This window comes from Psammomys obesus, unplaced genomic scaffold, assembly GCF_907164565.1.
Source record: "Psammomys obesus unplaced genomic scaffold, mPsaObe1.curated_primary_1811, whole genome shotgun sequence".
NCBI lineage: Eukaryota > Metazoa > Chordata > Mammalia > Rodentia > Muridae > Psammomys > Psammomys obesus.
In genome coordinates this window covers 2,782,676-2,802,570 of record NW_026596069.1, presented here as the reverse complement: position 1 = coordinate 2,802,570, position 19,895 = coordinate 2,782,676, and positions in this window count along the sequence as shown.

The following is a 19,895-nucleotide window of genomic DNA, read 5'->3' as shown; positions in this document are numbered from 1 at the left end:
ACTCCCATAGAGCCTGAGCTGCCTGTGAGCAACATCTGAGCAGGTTCCAGGTCCTCTCCATGCATGGTCCTTGGTTGATGCATCAGTCTCTGCAGGCCTCCCTGGGCCCAGCTTTTTTGGTTCTGTTGGTCTCCTTATGGAGTTCAGTGAGAGTTACGGCCTCCCCAAATGGCTGTGGTACTAAGATTTACCACAGTGGGTGCTGCTTAAACTGTAGTTGGCTGTGAAAGGGACACCTGTTTCTCCAGAGCCTGTGGACACAGAGCTTTCCTAGGCCTTTGCAGGCCTTCAGTACACCACCACGGTGGCCCCCGGCCATGTGCCCTGGCAGCGCATGTGTACATATGCAGACAGCACAGCTGAGAAGCTGCATTATCACCAAACATAAGGTAGGAAAGCAGCTTCCTCCCCTGAGTACACTGCACAGGGGTTCAGGAGACAGTCCTGCACAAATAATTCACGCATCCCAAATCTTACAATGGTATCACTCCCCCTACACCATAGGAATAGGGTAAAATGTGACATACAGCTCATCTCTCCCCAGCATGAGTGGTGTCCCAAATTTCTCCATATTTGGAGGCTGCAGAAGGATTTCCTGCTTTTGTTAGATGCTTCTAAAATTCTCAGACAAGCTTTTCTTGAGAATCCAAAATAGGACTAAGTAAAACCTAGGCACCCTGCCAGCCACTCCCCAGCCTCCACGGCTCAGAAGCACCCAAGGGCTCTGGTTTTATTTTTATTCTCTCTTCCTTGCTTCATTGTCAAGGCAATCAAAGGCTTACTGGAAACTTGAGATCACACCTGAATGGTGTAGGGAGATGGATGATGCCCTTCTTGCCTGGTACATTCCTTAAATCATCCTTATATATACCAGGGAAGGGAGGTGTTTATCTTTCTTTTTCATTGGTGTTTTTTGTTGTTTGTTTGGTTGGTTTGTTTTTCAAAATGGGGTTTCTCTGTGTAGCCCTGGCTGTCCTGAAACTCACTCTGTAGACCAGGCTGGCCTCAAACTCTGCCTCCTGGATTCTGGGATTAAAGATGTGCACCACAACCACCCTGTGCTTTCACTGTGACATTTTCCTGCACACGTGTGATGCACATTGATCACATTCACCCTCCCATTTCTCTCCCTGTCTCCTCTCCTGCCTTCCTCACCCCATCCCTTCCATTTTGCAAATAATCTCTTCTCATAGTTTTAAAGAAAGAAAGAAAAAGAAAAACTATACCTGAGGTTGTTACAGCCAGTTACGACGAGTGGTTTAAAATGACAGAATTTAATCCCCTCAGATGCCTGCTGCCTCACACCTGAAACCACTGTCATAGCAGTGTGGCCCTTGCTCTTTCAGCTTCTCACAGCTGATGCTTTCCTTGGCTTGTGCTGCTAGGTTCTCTTCTCTGCTTCTTCATTTACTTCTACTCTTTTAGATTTTTTTTTTTTTTTAGTTTGTGTTAGGCCCTGAGTATACGTCTTGGCACCATATGCATGTGGTTGTGCACAGAAGCCAGAAGAGGGTGTCCATCTCCTGGACCTAGAGCTGTAGCAATGAGCTGCCCGGTGTGGGTGCTGGTCCTAAGTCCTCTGCAAAAGCAGCAGGTGTTCTTAACCTCCTTGAGGCATCTTTCCAACCCCACCCTCTAACACATCTTCCTCTGCCTCTTTTTAAGACATGATTGCATTTAGGATCCACCTGAATGTGCAGACTGATCTCCTATTTCAAGATCTTCAGCTGAATCTCAGCGGCAATGTCTTTGCTATATACAGGAACATGCATATTTCTGGGAAATAAGACATGTCTTTTGAGAGGGGAGCCTGCCAGATGCCTAAAAAGATAAGAGAGAAATCACCACAGTTTAAGTGCAGCTGTTTGAAAGGTAGATAATGCAGTACACATTCAGCAACAGGAAAGAATTACGGGAGAGGAATGTCACCAAAAGCCCACCACTGTGCATGCTGGTGCCTTGATGGTGGAGAAGTTATTTTCAGAAGAGATAAAATCAGAAATACCTCAGAGTCCTGACCACTAAGTAAAACAGAGAGAGGGCTGTGTCCACAGTGTGGGCTAATGGGCTGGTAAATCCCTTCTTGACTATCTCCCAAGATGCTACCAGAAATCCCCACTCCTATCAGGGAATAAAGAAATCTTGTATGGAACAAAGAAATGAACAATTCCAAAGAAATGCACCAATGAATAATAACACTTGGCCACACCCACGCCTCCGAAATCCAGCTCCTCTCTTAATCCCAAAGCTGCAATTCTCGGACTCTTCAGGGAGAACCACTTTATATTTTCCATCCAAAGATTTCTCTTCGTGTGAGTTACAGCTATTCAAATCTGCCATCTTGAAATTAAAATGAACGCTTTAAAATGTTTATTAACTCATTTCAAAAATAACAATAATGAACCCAGAACATAGTTTAGTAACATAATTTATGAAAATAATTACATTTTTCAAAACAAAAACAACAACAACAAAAAAAGATTTAGTACATGAGTGGTATTTTTGGCAAGCTCCTTAATGTCTGTCCTAATAAGAGACATCTGGACTCATAGCTGCTTCTACATTTAACAGCTGTAACATGTTGTTCTGGCTGAGGTTCGTGGAGCAAATGTCCCCTCACAGCAGATACCCCTGGAAAATGGAAGAAAGCTTTAACAGCCTCTTTAACATATTTGCGCACTGACACTGAAAAGTAGGGATTTCCTGAAGGTAAACTGCAAGGCAAAATCTAATGTCCATAAACGAACATTTTTTTCCTCTGTTACATTAAAGGCATCAATGTATTTCACACTGGGAATGTATCTTTTTATCAATGCCTAATCTTGTAATTTCATCGGCAAATCTTTGTCCAACTTGCACAGATCTTCAAATTTGTTGGCAAATTTCATTGCACGGTTTCCATGAAACATATTTATTAATATGATTGCTGATCTCAGAAAATGCTGTATTGGGAAAGTTCCCAGTAGTCAATTTAAGTTTCCTAAATTTATCATTTTTTTTTTTTTTGAGGCAGGGTCTCTCTATGTATCTCTGGCTCCTGGATGTTCTGGAACTCACTCTGTAAAACAGGCTGGCTTCAGAATCACAGAGATCCACCTGCCTCTGCCTCCTGGGTGCTGGGATCAAAGGTGTGAACCACCATGCCTGCCTCTTTTTTGTTTTTGTTTTTTTTTTTTTTTCTTTCCTTAAAGTCTGAAATTTCTCATTGGAAGTCAAAATTATCAGTTGTTTTTCTTGAATTGCAGGCTCATTTTATTCATTTAAAATAAAATAAAACTGTCTTCCAATACCAATATCTGCGTAACTGGTTCCGTTGTCACGCAAGCAAAACTGGCTTAGCACGAGGAAATGCTGGTTTCAATTAGACAGCTGCTCTAGTGTTCTACTTTGTAACGGCTGCTGCATTTCTGCACACAGAAGTACTGTAGACATGACTCCTATTTTCACATAAAATATTTTAAATTTTTTATTCAGTTTACAATTTTAACTGCTTCATTATGTCAGTCTCAAGGGAAACTGGTCTGTTCTTATAACACTGTGCTGCCGGAGCTGGTGAGCTGGCCAGACGGCTCAGTAGGTAAAGTGCTTGCCTTGCCTGTCTAACAGCCTGAGTTCAATCCCCAGGACCCATGGCTGAAGAACACAACCCATTTCCTAAGATTATCCTCTGTCTTCTATATGAAGTTCACATGGGCATGCCAATCCATGTGTACACACACACATACACACATAGAAATAGTAAATTTAAGAAGTGCTATGGGTTGGTTCACAGCAAGGCTAAAGCGGTGTTATCCATCGCTGTTTTGTGCCATTCGTGCAAATGGGAGCATTGTGAGAAACACAAAACCTTGGCATTGATATGGAAAAATGTTGCATTCAAGAGAGCCTGGGAAGGACCTCGGTGACTTTGAGAGACCAAAAGATTAAGAATCAGCTGTTATTAGTAAAGTTTAACGCCTAAACTAGCTGGGTGAGGTCCAGTAATGCCCTGAGGGGAAGAACCTGCCTTACTGCATTCTTTCCCCACCCACTAGAGATACAGTTGCTAGGAAACTGGCCCATCCCCCTAAGGAGGGACATCAGGTCATTAATGGTTTGGGGACCTTCCTATAGCCAATCATTTCAAAATGTAGCATTTTGACCAATAGATGCTTGCCAGGCAGGAATCACCCCTGCCTTGGGCATGCTGGGAGGGACCAGAATCTTTAAATCCCCCAACTAACCTGAGCACAGGGCTCTTGGCTCTCGCCACTTCGGTGGTGGGGGGTGCGAGCACGAGCTGCAGTTTGTAATTTACAATAAAAAGACCCTCATGTGGTTTGCAACGGACTCAGCTCCTGGTGGTGGTTTTTTGGGGTATCGCGATTCGGGCACAACAACTTTAGGGATAGCTAAAGAACATTTTAAAATCCCCATCCCATTGTGAAATAAAGGGTTCTTTTCTTCATATTTTTGAGATGCCTTTTTAAAATATGCACTTTTCATAAAATATAAAGACTCAATTAAGAATTGCCAGCCAGCTGTAGAGGCACATGACTTTAATCCCAGCATTTGGAAGACAGAAGCAGGAAGACCTTGGTAATTTGAGGCCAGCCTGGTCTCTACAGTAATGCTTTGTCTCAAAAAGAAGTAAAGGCAAAAAAAAAAAAAAAAAAAAAGAAGAAGAAGAAGAAGAAGAAGAAGAAGAAGAAGAAGAAGAAGAAGAAGAAGAAAGGAGGAGGAGGAAGAGAAGGAAGGAGTACGAAAAAGAAGAAAGAAGTAGAAGGAAGAAGAAGGAGGAGGAAGAAGAGAAGGAGGAGACACAGGAGTCACTTGAATGGTGGGGGTCTTAAAAAATCATCTTTGAGCTCTGTGATTCACAGAACTCACAGGACTTGGAAATGCTGACATAAAACGTAAAAGTGATTTCATTTTATAATAGTGAAAAGATACAAATAAAAGTCAAAAGGGGGGGCAGGGATAAAATCCATGAGAAACAGCAGAAATGTCCAGCAGTGTATCACACAGGGAGGCACTTAATTCTCTTATCATTATAAGTGACACCTTCAGGGTTGCCAGCCAGAAGAGCTCTCCTCAGTCTTGGGGTTCAGGGCTCTTACTGCAGAGTCAGACAGAGCTTGCATGACTAGCCTCAACTCTTAGACAATTCAGACTCCTCCCAGAGTAAAACAAGCTAATCGGTTACAGTCACATCATTGCCGTAAGCCACCTGAGCAAATAGGCATGCCAACCATTCCTGGCAGGCAGAATACCTCAAGCACTCAGAGTACATCTATCTTCAAATGTCAGAGGTTTGACGCTCAGATCTGCTGCTGTCAGTACTACACTGATCAAACTGTCCCCATCATGGAAAAAAAAGAAAGAAAGAAACAAGAAATGGAAAGACAATACAAACTACAATAGTGGAGAAAACTTTTATGGAGGTATTATTAATTATTTAATTAATAAAATTATTTAATTAATAAAATACCTAGAACCAGTGAAGCTGATAGCACAACTTATCCAAACACTCATGACACAACCAAGACAATTCTGAGAAAAGCGCTTGTCACTATGAATCTTACGCTAAAGTTTTAGAAATATTTGAAATGAGTAACAGTGAAGCAGTTCAAGGTCCTGGAAAAACAAGAACATTCTAAACCCAAAAGCGGGAAATGACATAAAACAATAAGATCGGCACAGAAATTGATGAAATCGGCACTGGAAGGAGAATACGTAGAATCAATCACATACAGCTCTGGTTCTGTATAAATGAGAGCCAGCGAGGTGGCTGCGGGTCTCAGAGAGCAGAGGGGCACACAAGAGTCAGGGGGCTCATGGAGCAGATGGACATACATGAGTCAGGGGGGCTCAGGGGGCAAAGGGGCACACAAGACTCATAACCTGAGTGTTACCTCCTGAGCCCACAAGTTGGCAGGAGAGCACGGACTTCAAGTCACCCTCTGATCTTCACATGTCACCCTCTGACCCCACATGTTACCCTCTGACCTTCACATGTGTTATAGGAATGAAAGAAAAAAGACACACACATTCAAATTTTATTTCTCAGCAGAAATAGTTATGAGCGCTATATTCCAAATATTCTATGTGCCCCAACTATCTAAACCCACTGGTGCTTACTTTATAAAGGAAAAGGAAGGTCAATTTCTAATTTCACAGAGCATCGCCGTGTACTTTCAAGGTATTGATTTTGCCTCTGACAGAGTTATTTCATTCTGTTAGAAAATTACAGCTTGGAGCTCATTAGAAACATAGCAGAATATTATGCCTTACACGATTTATTATTGAGCTTTCTCAGTTTTGTTCCCTCAATTTTTCTACTTTATTTCATGTTTGCTAGACACACCATGCTACAAAGAAGTAATGATTACAATTCTTAATTTGTTAATACCATTAGAATAGTTTTTAGAATCATCATTGACAACTGCTACTTTTCACATTTTAGTCATTTCTATAATCTAAAATTAGAAGTATACATAATTGACATTTCTCATTATGTTCATGAATGTAAAACTGTCACTTAAGACTATATGTTATAACATTCTTCCCAAGTTTACACAACTAGCAACTATTGGTGTTTCTAAATGTTTTTACTTCTTAGGTTCAATAACATGAAAGATAGAAATTCACTTTACATTTAGAATAAATCTCCTGCCACAGACAACTTGTGGCAGCATTTAGAATACGCAAAGTAAAATACTCAGCAAAGGGTAGAAAAACTCAATTATCCTTGATCTGTTTTGTCTAGAAAAAGCAGGGGGCAGTGAAAAACTAAAGAATATGAGGGAGCCAGAGGGTCGACTCCATAAGAAGACCTACAGTGTCAACTGGCCAGGGCCCATGGGGGCTCATGGAGACTGAACTACCAACCAAAGAACATGCATGGACTGGTCCTAGTTCCCTGCACGTGGGTAGCAGATGCACAGCTTGGTCTTCATGTGGATGAAGACAACTGGAGCAGGGGGTCTCTCTGACTCTGGTGCCTCCCTTTGGCTCCTGTTCCCCTGACTGGGCTGCCTTGTCTGGCCTCAGTGGGAGAGGATGCGCCTATTCCTGCAATGGATTATGTGCCAGGGTGGGTTGGTGCCCATGGGGGACCTCCCTCTTCTCTGAGGAGAAGGAGAGGGGAGAATGGGAAAGAGGTGTACAAGAGGGGACTGGCAGGAGAAGAGGGGAGGCTTCAATCAGGATATAAAGTGAATAAGTAAATAAATTTAAAATTAAAGAGAAGAATAGGAAGCAAGACTCCTTGAAATTCACAAGACTGTAGCCTCCCTGCAAAGACATGCTAAACAGATGAAACTGGGAAATACTATGTTAAATGAGGTAACCCTGGCCCAGAAAGATAGACACTGTATGTTCTCTCTCAGCTCAGTTGCTAAGTTTGAAATCTTCAAACATGAATATATAACCTGGAATAACTACAGAGGAAGAGGAGAGAGGAAGAGGATGGAGGTAATGTGAAGGGAGAGCTGTAGGAAGGGGGGCAGACTTTAGTGGGTGAAGGGGAAAGGAAATCAGCACAGAAGCATGAGGAGGAAGGTTGGCTAAGTGATACTAAGACTGCTTGAAAAAGCCATAAGGAATCTCGTTATTTTAGTTCAGACTCACTTAAAGCTCCTGCATGAGACACGAGAACCCCCCTTTGAGTTATTGGTCAGGGGAGTCCAAGGGGCTCCCTAAACAATATAGGCTGCTGCTGTTGTTTTCGCTGCCCCTCAGAAACAGAAGATGATTCCCTGTTGTTGAAGATACCGCACACTCTGGACACAGGACTCAAAAATCGAGCGGGAGCTGACTCAAAAGCCTTTTCCCTGGGGACTGGCTCACATTATACCTGGAACTACCGTACGAGCTGCCAAGGGAAGACAGTATTCACTCAGTAGTTCGACTTAGCTGCCACGTTTATGAACCACAACAACCATCAGCACGGCAGGATCCCTGCAGCTACAACAGCGGCACCTCAGTCTTGGAGGCAACCAATCGCTGCCCAGTTGGACTTAAGGCCCCCTGAACAGTAGGAAGAGTGTACCTTGTACTGCAATCCTAGCCAACAGCCCTTGGATAATGAGATTATAGATCTCAGAGGATGACCTACTCCTGTCATTTCCCTAAACCAATATAACTCACAACCTCATTCTAAATACTCACAGCCACAAGTAAATACAGGTTTCGCTCCTCATCAAGGAAGTTTCTTTTTGCAGCAGGTGTAGAACACGACAGAAAGCCAAAACAGCCAAAATGCAGAGACTGACTGTGGGGCTCCCAGCCCCTCCTGATATATCTCCAGCACCCTTACACCCAAGGCTCGGGGAACATCACAGAAGAGGAGAGGAAAGGTTGTAAGAGCCAGAGGAAGCGAAAATCTGCTGCAAGACTGACTCTTCCAGATATGACAAGGTAACTATACTCAGGAAACCTCAATAATGTGGCTCCTTCCACAAGATCTAAAGGAGGACACAAGTTGACATGCCGATGTCGATGGGGAAAATCACACAGGACCCCACCCCTGGATGAATAATTAGCCATTATAAACTTCTGAGAGAGAGCTAGTCTTCACCAGAGATGAGCACCCTAAATGGTTACTCAACGCCAAGTGAGCAGCCCTGGGGGAGGGGAGGAATGTATACAAGCAACATGAAATGGACTCAACGGGTTGCATTCATGCATTTATTCACGTATGCGTGAATGTAACAAAAACAACTAAAAAAGAGGCTATGGATAGTTGAAAGAGGTGGAAGGACATGAAAGGGGCTGGGGGAGAAGGGGAAGATAAAATTCTATTTTAATCTTAAGAAGTAAAAAATTTTAAATAAAAAAGTAAAAAAAAAAAAAAAAAAAAAAAAAAAATCAAATGAGCCATACAGAAAGACTTGAAAAACCATACGGCACCAGGCAAGGAAAAGGCATTAGTGACATAGAAGTGTTGACACATTTTATCGTTTAATTGTTCAATATTAGAAAAACAGAACACAATTTCTTAAAATTGTGAAACTGAAGCGGTCCTATTTCTTAATTCAACTTTTTTAAAAAAGTGGTGGTGGAGACTATATAACAATTTGACATTGGAATTAAGTTTCTAATAACTTATGTTTTACTTGGCGTGCCTATCTCTGTATTGACTCACACAGTGCACAGACTCCTCCATTGAACACACTTGATAACTTGAAGATATTTATAAACACGCAACGATAAATCACTGCAAACTCGTAACGTGGAGACGGCGTAGCACAGCTTGTGCTTTAAAAGTTCCAGCTACTGTTTGAAGAACGGCACAGGAAGAAGCCAAAGAAGCCACCAGAAGACAGATGACAGAGATGACAAAGCCAGCAGTTTAGGGCTCTACACATAGAAAAAAAAAATGATACTTTTTCTATGATTAGATCTGTGACGTACACACATGTGTACAGCTATAGAGACAAAACCTGCTGACCCATGCTTGCTGTCTATGTATATGCAGTTTTGTGGCTGACCAGTCTGCATTGAACAATCATTAAGGGGGCTCATCCCGAGAAGAGAATAATTCTCCTTCACCAGCAATCAACAGTTGTCTTTGGTTCTTTGTCTTGGGGTGGGACCCCATGGAAGTTTCCCTCGTCACATGCTTATTAATGTTGCCTTTGCTCTGGGTTTGACTGTGCAGCCATTTCCGGGAAAGACTGCTTCCCAGCACTTTCTTGTGTTCTGGCTCTTACAATTTTTTGCTGCCCCCTCCCTCTTCTGCCATGTTCCCTGAGCCAAAGATACAGGGGCTGTGTTATAGGTTCCCCACGATTTGTTCCTCTGTGCATCGAGTCCAGTTGTTCTTTATGTGGTCTCCATCGCTGTAAAGAAAGGCTTCTTCAAAAAGGGATGACAGATACACTTAGATATAAGAATAAAACTTAGAATGAAGAAATGACGCTGGTCTAGAAAAGTAGCAACAGTGGCTTCCTTTCAAATCTCTGGTCTCACTATCCCCAGGAGGTAGGCTAGGTTGTTAGTAGCAGGAATGATTTCCCTCCTTTTGAGTAGGCCTCAAGTCCAATTGACATGTGAGTGCTGCTTCTTGCACCTTTCTGCGCATCTTTCCATGCTGCTAATTGTCATGGTCCACAGGTATTGCAGATAGGTAGGGCTATTTGTCTTCTTCCCTCTCTTGGCAGCCTACATTGTATTTTCTGGAACCGTGAAATCTATATGACAGAGAGGAGGCTTTCAAGTCAGATCAGGGCCTAGTCATCCAAGTCTTTATCTTAAGTGTGCAGTGTTTTCATCAATAAGGGCCTACTCTCAACTGCTCAGAGGTTACCAAAGGCTTCGTGGATAATCTACATCATTTGAGGAGACACTTGGGTAACCCTGGCCAAACATTCAAAAAGAGGTTCTTGGTGTCTGATGCTTGGGTTTCTGATAGTCTGTGTTCTTGGAGAGATCATTGCCAGCATTCCCAAATGGGAAACAGAATAGTGGGAAGGGAGCAATGCAGAAGAAGAATAAGAGACAAATACTCTCAAAATTGTTTGATAAACACTCAGGGATCATATTATTTTATATCCAACTGAAACGAAACACTATACATGTGGGTGTTTGTATACACATAAAAGGAAGTTAAACAAAGCTTCTATTTTTACCTCTCCTGGGGAAAGTTCTCTTGGAGAAAATACTGTATATGCTATATCAGACCACATTTAAAATCCAGTGGCCTATGTTTTATAATTTTTCTGATGTTATTCATCCAACCACTAATTTGACCATCTTCTCAGGGTTTCTGTAAAGGTTCTTATTGAGCCTTTCTTAATTCTTACTGAAAATATTAGTGGCTAAAGCTAACCATGTGACACAGAGATCCTACTTCAGCTCAATAAAAACTTGACAGTATAAAAGAAACTAAACTGTCTCCCCTTGCAAGAAATACTGAAGAATATATTACATTTTTTTAAAAATCTCACTTTGATTTATCAAGTCATAAATAATAATGAAATTATGTTGTTTCCAGGAAAACAAGTGGAACTAGGGATCATGTTAAGTAAAATAAGCCAGACTCAGAAAGACAGTATCATGTTCTCTCCCATGTAAAAATTTAGACTTCATAAATAAATAAGGCTTGAAAGTAGAAAAGAGACTATTTGGGAAGAAGAATCAAACAGGAAGAGTGGACAAGAGAAGTAAACAAATGGAAAATGAAAATGTCATAATTAAGCCCATTAGTTTATACATTGAATATTAAAAAAAATAAAATAAATAGGCTAGAAAGATATCTCGGGGTTAAAAATACATACTACTCTTGAAAGGACACAAGTTTAGTTACCAGCACCCATAGGTGGTGGTTCACATGAGCCTTTAACTTCTGCTCCAAGGAATCCAACACCCTCTCCTGGTCTCCACTAAAGGTGTCAGCAAAAAATGAGAATTACAGTTTATCAGAATTAAAAATTGTGCTTTTAAGGGCGTCGTTAAGGAAGTAAAGTTATTTCTGTCTGTTTTCTGTTGGGGTGATGAAAGCAGCTTGGGGAAGAGAAGACTGTTTTCAGCTGACAGGCTGCTGCCCATTATCGAGGCAAGGCCGGGCAGGAGCTCAAACAGGGCAGGAACCTGAAGGCAGGAGCTGATGTAGAGGCCATGGAGGGGTGCTGCTCACTGGCTTGCTCCTCATGGCTTGGTCATCCTGCCTTCTTATAGAACCCAGGACCATCTGCCCAGAGGTAGCACCCTCACAGTGGGCTGGGCCATCCTACATCAATCAATAATCAAACTATGAACCACAGACATACCCTTAGGCCAATCTTATGGAGGCAATTCCTCAGCTGAGATTTTTTTCCTCACTGATTTGTCTAGTTTTCTCAAGGCGAAAACAACCAGCACAAAGGGATAAGCCACATATAAGAGAAAATCCTTGAGGTTCTTGTGACTATTAACAATATCTGGATATACAGATACACAGAGAAGTCTTATAATTCAACAATAAGACATATAGTCAGAGGGGCAGAAGTCTCAAATAATTCACAGAGTAAGATGAAAAAATAAAGATCAATAAGAAAACGGAAAGGCACTCAACATTATTCATCACCAAAAAAATACAAACTGAAATCAATGAGATACCAGTTCATCCTAGTATTAGACAACTATTATTAAAACAAATAATAATACAAGTCACTGAGTAGACATGGAAATTGAAGCTCTCAGATATTGTTCATGGGCACACAGAATGATACCATCACTTTGCAAAACAACTTAGAAGCTTCCTCAAAATAGTATACATAAAGTTAACATAAGACCTAGCAATTTCGTTATTAGTTATCTACATACAAAATTATGAAAAATTACATCATCATGTACATAAACTATAGCAGACTGTCAAAGCCCCAACAAGAACCCATTATCACCATCACCTCAGGAAGGGATAAACAAATGTAGTATATCCATAAAATAGAATATCACCTGTCAATAAAAATGACTGAAGAGCTGACACATACCAGGACAGACCCTGAAAGCATTGTACTAAGCGAGAGAATCTAGACAATAAAAACTTTTTAAATTGTAGAGATTGTTCAAAACAAGAAGCCTACAGAGATGGAAAGCAGGTCCTCCTGCCCTAGGAGGGTGGAAGGGAAAGGGAAGAGATGACTAGTAATGAGTATCAGAGGAGAAAATGTTCTGAACATATTTTGGTGATCGTCAACACAGTTTTGCAAGTACACAAGATGCAAATACACTAAATGAGATCTGTGCTGTGTGAGTTAAATGTCAACAAAGGTTTTTAACCGGGTAGCCATAACAGTGCTCATGACACCAAAAGTCTGGAATAATCTGAATATCTAGCTACAGTGAGACACATGCATAGATTTGCATACTTAGGCTCTGCAATGTCCACAGCAATGAAAATAAAGAGAATCGAAAGTGCATTGTTGAATAGTGGAAGAAACTCCTGAAGTTCAAAATGATCCCACTGAGGTCAAAGAAAATGAAATAATTCTTCCTTGACTTGGTTATAATTAACAATTTTTCATCTTAGGAAGTTTTAAATTTTTAGCATTCAAAACAATATGGCTGTGAGAACAGGGTTAATGTGTTCTCCAGAAAGAGATGTCATCGATATTTTTAATCTATATCTTGCTCTTTAATTTACCCAAGCCTTTTTCAAAGAAGCATTAAGTAGAAAAACAAATCTCTTAATGTCTGAAATACAAGCACAGACAGGTGAATAAATTCTAAACACTATAAAACATCTATTAAATGCCACAGGGGTGATCAAAGGGTAAATCCATATCCTATCCCAGCGTGAAAGACTGGCAGGCTGAGCGCAACCGAGGATAGCAATGCTTCTATTCCAAATTGCCATGAAAGACTTCAGAGAGTTTCCTGATACTTCAAGACCTCTGTCAGAACAGAATCAGGTTACAAAAAAAAAAAAAGAAAGAAAGAAAGAAAAGAAAAGAAAAGAAAAAAAGAAAAACCTTTGAACTCTTCTGTTTTTATTTTGAGGTCCTTTTCCCTTCTCAAAATTCTCTGAGCGGATATTTAAAGTCTAAATGAAAACAAAGATGTAAGACTCCCACCTCTTTTTATCAGGTAGTTTGCCAATGTTTTGTGGCTTTGTTTCTAAAAGGGGTGATTAAAGGCATCAGTGGGTTCCTGAGTCCCCCAGACAGTAGATCCTAGTTCAATAACACTTCAATATTTGTCTGTGTTAAAAGTCACTCTCAGGAATTTTGAAGAAATTACTGAATTGGCTTCTTAGTGTCCCAGGTCTAGTTTTACACAGATAGCAATTAATGTAAAGCAACTAATTAGCAACATCACAATGGCACCAAACTAGACCAAGCTTAGAGTACGTGATAAGAAAACAAAGACCCTGAAAAAAACAAAGCAGCTGTGTTTTTATCTATCAAGCTGAAAGATCCCCGGAGGGTATCTTCCGTCAGAGAGACCCCCTCCCAAAGAACAACGAGTCCATTCGGATGCAAACAGCAAGAGGCTTTTATTTTGATACTCGGGTACCCGGGGCGAAAAGTCATTCGGGAGACTTCCGCGCCCCCTAGATGGGAAGCTGGGGTTTTTATAGGGTTTTAGAGGCAGAAGCACTGGTACAGAAGCGAGAGGGCATGGTTACAGGGGGCTGATTGGTACATTTACACGAGACCACAATTTGCGTCAAAGTTTGGCAGGGGCACCAAGATTCTAGGAACTGGGTGGTCAAGGGGGGTAGGATGACCCCTTGACGTGGCCCGCCACCTGTTATTTTGTTTTTCCCTATCTTAGCTGAAACAGTCTCACAGATATCTATGAGAGTGATTAACACAAACTGTTTTTAGTATGACTGGGGCAGCCTGACCACAGATATCCCAAGTGGGTGACACAGCTAGGATTTCTCAGTAATTTTCCAGTTTCTCATCTGGCCTTCAGAGTTTTACAAAACAGTGGTGTCTCACAAAATGGCATTAGCCATGTTTAACTTAGTGTGAGGCTGGGGTCTTTCAAAGCAAAGCTGGAATCACACCTCACTATAGACTCCCAAAAAGAGCTGAACACAAACTAAATAACCAGAATTCTCTATGTCAATCATGTTTATTTCTTACAGAGAAATTGCAGAATAAGAAATCTCATTCCTAAGGTTATGTGTCTGTAAAAGAAACTTTTATTTACCTGGTTCAATTGTTGTCTCAGAGACTTACCGCCTTCTTCTGTTAACTTAGGCCCAGTCCTGGAAGCTTCTAGCCTCCGTACGATCTAATCTAGGCCTAGATAATTTTCAGCCTCTGAGACTTACTGCTTAATAAGCTTACCCTTTCTAGATCTTTCTGAGCTCAGAGTTGGCTGGGTAACTTAGCTGTTCCCCCTCAACTTACTCTCCCAGCTAACTTATTCAGTCTGGCTTTTCTCTCGGCCTCTGAATTGCTCTGCTTGGCCTCTAACTCAAGCAATCTGCTCTAATCTTCTGGCTCCTTCTCATTCTCTGGCTCATTCAGTCTTCATCTGTGTTCTCTCTCTCTGTAACCTGTCTCTCTATTACTCTCCCAGTAAAACTGCCTCCTCTTTTCCTCTCTTCCTTTCTCCCTCTCTCCCTCCCTCTCCCTTCCTTTGTTTCCCTCCCTCTCTCTCCCCCTCTCCCTTCCTCTGCATTGTCCCTTAAGGAGCTTCCCTTTCCTCTCTCTTCTCCTGAGAGTTAGGCATACCCTAGTCTGTCAAGCCTTTCTCTGATCCGTCACCTTTCCTGCCACTCAATTAGACATCACTTTCAACATGGGTGCTTCCTTCTACAAACTAACTTTACCTTCATTGTTTAGGATTAAAGGCCTGTATAGCTACGCCTGGATCTAAGCTTTTCATTACTTGAAACTTGCTCTATATCGGCTGGCCTTGAACTCAGATCTACTTTCCTCTGTCTCCTGAATTAAAGGCGTGTTTGTATTCCAACAGTATCACACAGATCTAGAAGGTCTTTGAATGTGATCTATTGCCAGAACAGCCATGTTCTGAATTAAAATTCCTCTCATGTAGTAATATTTTTCTTTGGGTACATGAACACAATCTAACTGAGTTTCATTTTGTTAAAAGGTTTTAAGACTTGTATAAAAATTGAAACTAATAATTTTTTAAAAATTGTCAAGCTTCAGATTTCTCTTTTTCTCCAACAATAGTATCATATATCAAAAACACTTAGCATGGCCAAACATACTGGAGCATTTCTTTTGGACCTCTGAATTTAAGACCAACCAGGTCTACAGGGCAAGTTCCAGGACAGCCAGGGCTACACAGTGAAGACAGTATCATTGGGGGGGGGGGGGGGAAGCCACTTAGCTTGAAGGAAAGATTTAGCTTTGCATGACAATGGGGTGATTGTTGTTATTTAGAAAACAGTTATCACAGAAGAGGACAATGCAGCCACTTTTGACGAGAACTGATAGACTAAGATCAGAAAGGAGAGGAGAACCTCCCCATCAGTGGACTTGGGGAGGGGCATTCATGCAGAAATGGGAGGGAGGGTGGGATCTGGAGGGGAGGAGGGAGGGGCTTATGTGGGGGGGTACAAAATGAATAAAGTGTAATTAAGAAAAAAAAACAGTTATCACTTATGGACTTCAAGTAAGTCTTAGAAATCACTTCATTCTCCTTAATGGTTATCTCACAGCTCTTAAATTTCTTTAAAGATAGATTCTCTCTAAGGTTTTTTATATATATATATAAGGTTTTATATATATATATATATATATATATATATATATATATATATATATATATATATATATATATAAATGTTCCTTCTCATACGTGCACACAAACGGAAGCCGCGTGAATTACCGAGTATGAAATTAGGGTGTAGAGATGGTGGTTGGCCACAGTAGTCACTGTGGTGTTCACCCAGACCAGGTTCCTCTCCAGCTGTGCATAACAAAAAGAAGGCTTCCTCCTCCTGCTGGATTTCTTCTGCCTTCAGCTGATTTATTCTTCCTTAGCTTTCTTGAGACGTATCCCTAGGGCTGGAGAGATGGCTCAGATAATAAGGTCCCTGCTGTACAAAGATTTGAGTTCAAATCTCAAGTGCCTATGTAAAAGGCCAGGTGACACCTGCAAACCCAATGTTAGGGAAGTGGACACAGGAGGATCCCCAGAGATTTGCTGCTCAACCAGTCTAGCTGAATCAGTGAGTGCCAGGTTCAATGAGAGACTCTGCCTCAAAAAACAAGGCGGAGAGTAATTGAGAAAGATATCCCACACTGATATATGGCGTTTACACACACACACACACACAGAGGAGGGGGGAACAAAAAGAAAAAAATTTTACAAATACCTCTCTTCTGGCTAATAAAAAATATTGATGAACAAAATTATCCTAGACTCCTAATCTATTTTGAGAGAATGTGTATTAAGCATTAAACACTAAATATCAATATCCTTTTGGGTTTCTTTCAAAGGTTGAAAAATTGTGCAAGGCTGAATGATTTATCAATACAGCAATTTATGTTCTTTATTTTCTCATCCATAGGTGTCAGCCCCACCGAAATTACTAATGTACCTTTTCCTTTTCTTTGTCGCAAGTGCTGTTGTGTCTAAATACAAAATATACACTTCTTGGAAAACACCTATTTACAGTGGAAATTTTGGTCGTGTCGTGTGGACATGTTTTTGTTGTGGGAATGTGAGAGGGAGCTTGTCTGAAGGGGCCCACAGACAGAGATCGCTTTGCATCACAACACTTTGGGTCTCGATGCTTAGAGAGGAAAGCTGCAGAGGACTCTTCTGGTTGCTTCTGCTGGACCTGCTGCTGCTGTTGCTGGACCTTGTTGCTGCTTTTGCTATTGCTGGATTTCTGGTTTGCTGTCTGACTGAACTGCTGACATCCTGACCACAAAGAATGGAATCGCCCTGAGGAACTACTTCTAAAATGGTCCACATGCCAAGTCCCTATTAACCTTCCTTCTCCCCTACCTGGTATTGGAGTGCTGGAAGAGACTGGAGTGGAAAAGGAAGAAATAGACATTAGGAACTCCAAATAAAGTAGGTTTTTAAAAAGTCAAAGCCTATATCTACTCCTTTGTGGTCAAAAATTTAGTCATAGAAGGGATCATTAACTCATCCCAGAGAAGAAGAGGTGTGGGGAGGGTGCTTGGGAACTGAGGTTAACAGTGTTACAGTTTGAATGTGAAATGTCCCATTCTCCCCACAAGCACAAACTTTGCCAGATTCATCGGTCTGAACACTTAGACCCCAGCTGGTTGCATTTTGGATGAGGCTGCGGAACGCTTTGCACTGGAGACTCACCTGACAGAGACAGAGCCCAGTGTCAATCTGACCCCAGCCCTGCTTCCAAACTCAGCTGTTTTCTGGTCAGTGCTGCAGCCACAGACCAGCCCACAATGATGGCTACATCTTCCCCATCATAGTGGAGTGCTGGCATACTTTTTTAAAAGCTCTTTTATCTACATTTCTTTTACCTTTCTCTCTCTACTCCATCCAAATCCTTTTAACACCCCAACACCAGGTAGGAGAGAGAAAGGGTTAGTGGGAGAGGGGTCACAGTTCTCTTTCTTAGCTGCTTCCAGCTGGTTAGGGTCTTCAGGTTCCTTGGAGCCGGTCCAATCCTCGTTTCAGGAGATCTCCAACTTGTCTCACAGCAGCAACTAGCAGCAGCAAGGGGGAAGCAGCAGCCGCCTTGTTCTTTCTTGGAGCTCCCACTCTCTGGCCTCTGGCATTTATTCTCTCTCCAGAGTCCTCAGATTTAAACTATCTGCAGCTGGCAAAGAGCTCCTCTCAGAGGCCGCATGAGGCAAATAGTCTGCTGCTGTGGACCACCTGAATCAGGCCCACATCCCACACCTGGGGCCAAAACAAAACCACGCCTATGTCCACAACAGTGGAATGTGTCCTCTGTTCAGGGACCCAAAATCAATCCTTTCTTCTTTCTTTTCCTCCCTCCTTCCTCCCTCCTTCCTTCTTTCCTTCTTTTGTTCCTCTGCTGGGTATGTGACCTCAAGAATGACAAAAGCTGGTGCAGAATGCTTCTGAAGAATACCCTTCAGCCCAGCTTGACTGCAAGGTTAGGAGAACTAATCCACACCCACAGCTAAGCTGACCCACAGAAACCGTAAACTATCAAATGTTTGCATTTCAAGCTGCTAAACTTGATTGCAATTTTTTTTTTATTTTAATTATATCATGGGCTGTGGTGTAGGTGTGGAGGTCAGAGGAGAGTTTCAATGAACCGGTTCTCACCCTCCACCATGTGGGTCCTGTTAGGTCTGAGGAAGTGTCCAAGCACCCCAAAAGGACAGACCTGCTCTGTCCAGGATCACAGCCTGGGCACAGCTTGGGCTGAACACTAACAGGAAAAACAGAAGGATTGCTGGCAGATACTTTCATCACCCTTCTTTCTTCAGCCAGGAAGAGCCGCCTGCCCATCTGGCTCTGGGTGGACCTAGGATGCCTACAAAGCCATTGCTAGCCTCCAGGCTTCTCTGCTCCCTTCGCAGGATTCCCTCCCCAGGATTCCCTCCCCAACCCTGCAGCTACAGGCTTTTCTTTGTAATCTAGAAGAGCTTCAGCTCTTCTCTTTCTGCAATAAAAAACCTTCTTTTCTCTTGGATGGATGTAGTGGCTCAGGCCTCTAATCCCAGCATTTAGGAGAGAGAGGCAGGGGATTTCTATGAGTTTAAGGCCAGCCTTAAGGTCTACGGAGTGAGTTCTAGAATAGCCAGAGCTATATAGTGAGATGCTTTCTCAAAAACAAAACAAAACCACCTTCACTCCCATGGGTCCATCGTTTTATGGCTTCTCTGAGCCTTTGCTTATAGGTTCCTGAGATGGATTCTGGTCCTCGTGCTTGGTAGCAAGCATCTTTGCCTGCTAAACCATCTTGTTGGCAACTTTTTACTACAATAGAAAACAAACAATGGCTTAGAAAATAAATGAGATCTTCAAACGGAGTTTATAATCCAGTAGGCAGAGATGGATAATAAACACACGTTTCTATAATTTTACACAATTTCACTGCTACAGGGAGAGGAAAAGCCAGTTAAGGAGCTTGTGAGCAGCCGTTTAAATGAGTGGGAGAGGAAGGCATCTCTGACAAGACTTGAGTGAAGTATTAATGACATATATGGGAAAAGGCAAGTGGCTTACACTAAATTAAAAGTAGATAATGAAATTCCAACCACCTTCTGTTAATCCAAACACTAAACCAACGAAGTTTACATTATAAAACAATGCTATTCTCTTCAATGTTTTTTTACCTAAAAAAAATGGTTTTTTTATTAAACACTTCATCGCGGTGTTATTATTACACATATAAACAAGTACATACTTTTAAAGTTTTGTGTGCCAATAGGGATAATGCACATGAAGTCTACCGTAGCCTCAGTAAAGTTTAAAGGTATAACGAGGTCCTGAGACCAATGAATGAGAGATGCAGACGTGAG